Source organism: Schistocerca gregaria, chromosome X (assembly GCF_023897955.1).
Source record: "Schistocerca gregaria isolate iqSchGreg1 chromosome X, iqSchGreg1.2, whole genome shotgun sequence".
NCBI classification, from domain to species: domain Eukaryota; kingdom Metazoa; phylum Arthropoda; class Insecta; order Orthoptera; family Acrididae; genus Schistocerca; species Schistocerca gregaria.
The window spans coordinates 345342972-345348152 of record NC_064931.1 but is presented as its reverse complement, the minus strand read 5'-3'; positions in this window follow the sequence as shown (position 1 = coordinate 345348152).

Here is a 5181-nt window from a genome sequence, read left to right as displayed (position 1 = left end):
AAAGCACATACACAATGGCGTTGATTGCATCGCAATATTCCCATTACATCCCGAGATATTAAGACGCGAAGTTGACGCTTGAAACACCCGACATGCGCTGCTAGCGCACGTCCTGAGGCTCAGGCGTGAACCCCACGCTACCCGTAATCGCGATGTGATTGTCATGTGTAATCACACCTCCATACTTATCAAGAGGTCCGAAACGAATAATACGGTCTGCTGCCATCAACTCTCATAAGCACATAATGGTTTCCCTCTTGCACGTTTTACGTTGCTACGTACACAATATGAACCACTACCGATCGGTGTACACCCGTCAGGTTGTCTTATTTATCCTGCACACCCAAAATAAGGTTTATCTAATGCGTTATATGACCCATTGTGCCTGTCGCGCAGGGCCTGGCTCTACCTAGTCAAGTGTCCAACGTAGTTCCCACTACTGCCACAGTTACCACTTCGCCTTGTTTATGATTTGTGACCCATGCAAACTCCTGTACTCCACGACCCTCCGAGCATCCCATTTGTTGTTGCTTTGGCGTGCAGTACACCGCTTGCCAGTGTAGTCGTGCATCAGAGTAATCTAGTGACGGCACGGAGGTAGTACACATTGTGAATAAACGTTGTGTTGTGGAACTTATACTGTACAGTATAATGTACACACATGAAGATATAATAGAACTGCTGCTGATCTATGGAGAATGTACGTTGACGGGAAAATCGTTATGAGGTTGCTTGTTTGTTGATAGTACTGTTAGTGAACATTATGATTATTTAAGTTAATATGTCTGTTTTCTACCCTACTCTACATACCTGTACTGTACCCTGTTGTAGGTGGACGAAATGCTGTTTAGGCAGAATGACTGTACAGAAGACGATTCCCTGACAAGCCATCGCCTTCGCGCCGGATGTTTGGTCGTCTCACATCTCGTCTACGTGAAACAGGAAGCTTAAATCCAAGACCTCGACATCGTCCTAGAACACGCACAGGTGAACGTGCTGAAGTTGCTATGCTCGCTACCATAGCTGTGAATCCTCAAATCAGCACACGTCAAATTGTACGTGAAGTTGGTGTGACGAAATCAAGTGCACAGCGTATTCTTAAACGTCATAAATCTCATCCTTACCATGTTCATTTACACCAGGATATTCATGGAAATGACTTCCGCAATAGGGTAACATTTTGTCGGTGGGCTCAGTAAAAACTTCTGACTAATACAAATTTTTTTGCAGATGTTCTCTTCACCGACGAGGCATCATTCTCCAACAAAGGAATTGTCAATATGAGGAATATGCATAATTGGTCCGCAGACAATCCAAAATGGCTCCGTCAGGTAGAGCATCAACGTCCGTGGAAAGTTAATGTTTGGTGTGGGATTATTGGAGAGACCATTATCGGACCTTTCTTTATAAATGGCATCCAAAATGGCAGACAATACTCCAGATTTATACGACACAATCTTCCTGTTCTGTTGGACACCGTACCTCTGAACCGGAGAATGGACATGTGGTATCAGCATGACGGATGCCTTGCACATAACGCCTTACGAGCACGACGACTTCTGAACCGTAAATTCCCTGGTAGGTGGATTGGACGAGGTGGTCCAGTTGGGTGGCCTGCACGATCTCCGGACCTTACACCGCTGTATTATTTTCTTTGGGGAGCAGTGAAGGATGCTGCTTACCAACATAAACCAACAACACCAGAGGACATGAAGCAACGCATTATTGATGCTTGTACAGCCATCAAAGAGGAAACAGTAGCACGAAGTAGGGCATCCTTCATCCGCAGAGTGACCCTATGTAAGCAAGCCTATGGGGATCACTTTGAGCATGAGATGTGAACGATATGTTTAGTATTGGTGCTGGTATCACAGTGGAAGTGTCTACAAAGGGCCATTTTACCTAGTGATGTTAAGAAACATTTGTTTGCAACAATTTTGTCATTTAACGCTTTAGATAAACATAACATTGATAATTATGTGATAATAAAACTAATTGGTTAAACATGTTTACATTCATCTTCTATGTCCTCCCTGAACTTCCCAAATCAAAACATTTTTACCTAAACAACGATAAAACTTTTAGTCCATTTGCTCGTTTCACTAAAACCATCAACATGAATTTTACTATTACGAGTGAATGATTAACTGTCACTTGCGCTAGATCTACAGTAAAGTAAAGTTTTAATCTTGAACGGCATTACCTTTTTAGTAACGGATTAACGATAAGCGAAGTTAACTTTGTGACTAACGTTGCGGTACACAGATATGTTACAGAACCGCATCACCCCTAGCCTATGGGATAAATGCCTGCTGGAATATACGACGTTAATGCAGGATGGCAGCAGACCGTATTATTCGATTCGGACCTCTTGATAAGTATGGAAGTGTGATTACGCATGTCAATCATGTCGCGATTACGGGCAGCATGGGGTTCACGCCTGAGCCTCAGGACGTGCGCTAGCAGCGCATGTCGGGTGTTTCAAGCGTCAACTTCGCGTCTTAATATCTCGGGATGTAATGGGAATATTGCGATGCAATCAACGCCATTGTGTATGTGCTTTGTCATGCTATGGATTAATGAAGAAAAACTAGAGGAGGTCAATTTAAAAAAACATAAGTTTGTGTTAAAAAACACATATGCTTTCGTTTTAGAATGTTTCCAAATATGTACATTCATGGGCCCCAGCCCTACATTGATACCGGTGAAAGTTGTTTCCCAATAGCTGTTATTGTTCCAGGGATATTTTGGGTGGACAAGATAGCTGGGACACCCTGTATATGCTGCCGGAAAAGATTAGTACACCTGGAGAGACCACGTCGATTTTGATCCGATGACAGCATATGCACCCGGTGGACAGTCAATATACTGGCATGGTTTCAACATCGTCCATCAACAGATAGTGTAGTGGCACAGTTACCAGAGCGCCACTTGTATCTCCCATTAATACGAACGCTCACAGCCAAAAGGCTCAGTGTGGTCCAAAAGTGAGAAGCAAGCAGCAAACCATGCCACGGAGAAGCACTCGTGCTTCCTATAGCCAACTGAGCGAGTTTGAAAGGGCTCAAATTGTGGCCATCCTAGTGGCGAGAAGGTTCTTTTGGAGAATGGCCACATGTGTTGGACGTACAACGTCAGTTGTGCAACGATGCTGGTATCAGTGGTCACGTGAACATTCTCACACCCGTAGACGAGGTTCTGGACGCGCACCAGGAGGCGAGACACAGCGTATCCCAAGACAGTATTCTGGATCTGTACGATCGACTGGATGCCAGGGTCAGTGCTTGCATTGCCGCTCGTGGATGCTACACTGAGTACTAATATGGGTGTTTCAGCATGGGTTGATATCTGGTACCTCAGAACCACTTGTGCTATTGATCTGTAAATGTAATCATTACATGTACTCCATATTCACTGTTGCGACAATAAATCTTGAGTAAATTCGAAACCTCTTAAAAGGGTGTATTAATTTTTTTCATCACTGTATATATTCATCACAGGTACTGATACTGGGGCAATGGATATCTGAGTAATGTCTGTCACGTTAGTTGTAGCCTATGTGATCATGAAACCCTTATTGTCGCGTGTTACATGTGCAGGACTGCCATTCAAATCGCTCTCTAACTTTTTATATAGTTTCAGGTTTCAGACACTTATTTTAATAACTATTTGTGATAATATTTACTCTACAAGTGACTCATTAGTAGATTTTCATTCATCTTGGCCTTTCTTATGCCGTTATTGCTTCGAGCGGTCTGTTATTCGTGTTTTCCTGGTGCATCAGTCTCTCAGCTGTGTGTTTACATCCCGCGGCGATTAGTTGCAGCTGTAGCAGTTTCCGAAAGCTAAGTACTAATACCCCCCATGAACCATGGACCTTGCCATTGGTGGGGAGGCTTGCGTGCCTCAGTGAAACATATAGCCTTACCGTAGGTCCAACCGCAACGGAGGGGTATCTGTTCAGAAGCCAGACAAATGTGTTGTTCCTGAAGAGGGGCAGCAGCTTGAGTAGTTGCAGGGGCAACAGTCTGCATGACTGACTGATCTGGTCTTGTAACATTGACAAAAACGGCATTGCTGGAATGAAAGAGAAATCCGCATGGTAGAATTTTGCACAGAGCATAACTTAATCATTGCTAACACTTGGTTTAAGACTCATGAAAGAAGGCTGTGTAAGTGGAAGAGTCCTGGAGACACTGGAAGGTTTCAGATAGATTATATAATGGTAAGACAGAGATTTAGAAGCCAGGTTTTAAGTTGTAAGACATTTCCATAGACAGATTGTGGACTCTGACCACAATCTATTGGTTATGAACTGTAGATTAAAACTGAAGAAACTGCAAAAATGTGGGAATTTAAGGCGATGGGACCTGGATAAACTGAAAGAACCAGAGGTTGTAGAGAGTTTCAGAGAGAGCATTAGGGAGCTATTGACAAGATCGTGAGAAAGAAATACAGTAGAAGAAGAATGAGTATCTTTGAGAGTTGAAATAGTGAAAGCAGCAGAGGATAAAGTAGGTAAAAAGACGAGGGCTAGTAGAAATCCTTGGGTGAAACAAGAGATATTGAATTTAATTGGTGAAAGGAGAAAATATAAGAACGCAGTAAATGAAACAGGCAAATAGAAATACAAACGTCTCAAAAATGAGATCGACAGGAAGTGCAAAATGTCTAAGCAGGGATGGCTAGAGGACAAATGTAAGGATGTAGAGGCATATATCACTAGGGGTAAGATAGATACTGCCTACAGGAAAATTAAAGAGACCTTTGGAGAAAAGAGAACCACTTGTATGAATATCAAAACCTCAGATGGAAAACCAGTTCTAAGCAAAGAAGGGAAAGCAGAAAGATGGAAGGAGTATATAGAGGGTCTATACAAGGGCGATGAACTTGAGGGAAATATTATATATGTTGTGGTTGGCAGAAGAGCCAAAACCGTGTCACTAAAGGAGGCCGAAATGCACGCGTTTTAGCTCACGCAGGCTGGCGTGAGGTCTGGAACATGACAAGGGAATTAGAATTGAGAAAAACGGACGTAGCTGGTGGAATACTTAACTTAATCCATTAATGACGAACGTCGCTCTGGACGGTACATGTTGCACAATATAAATAATAACTGATAATGGCGCCTTGCTAGGTCGTAGCAAATGACGTAGCTGAAGGCTGTGCTAACTATCGTCT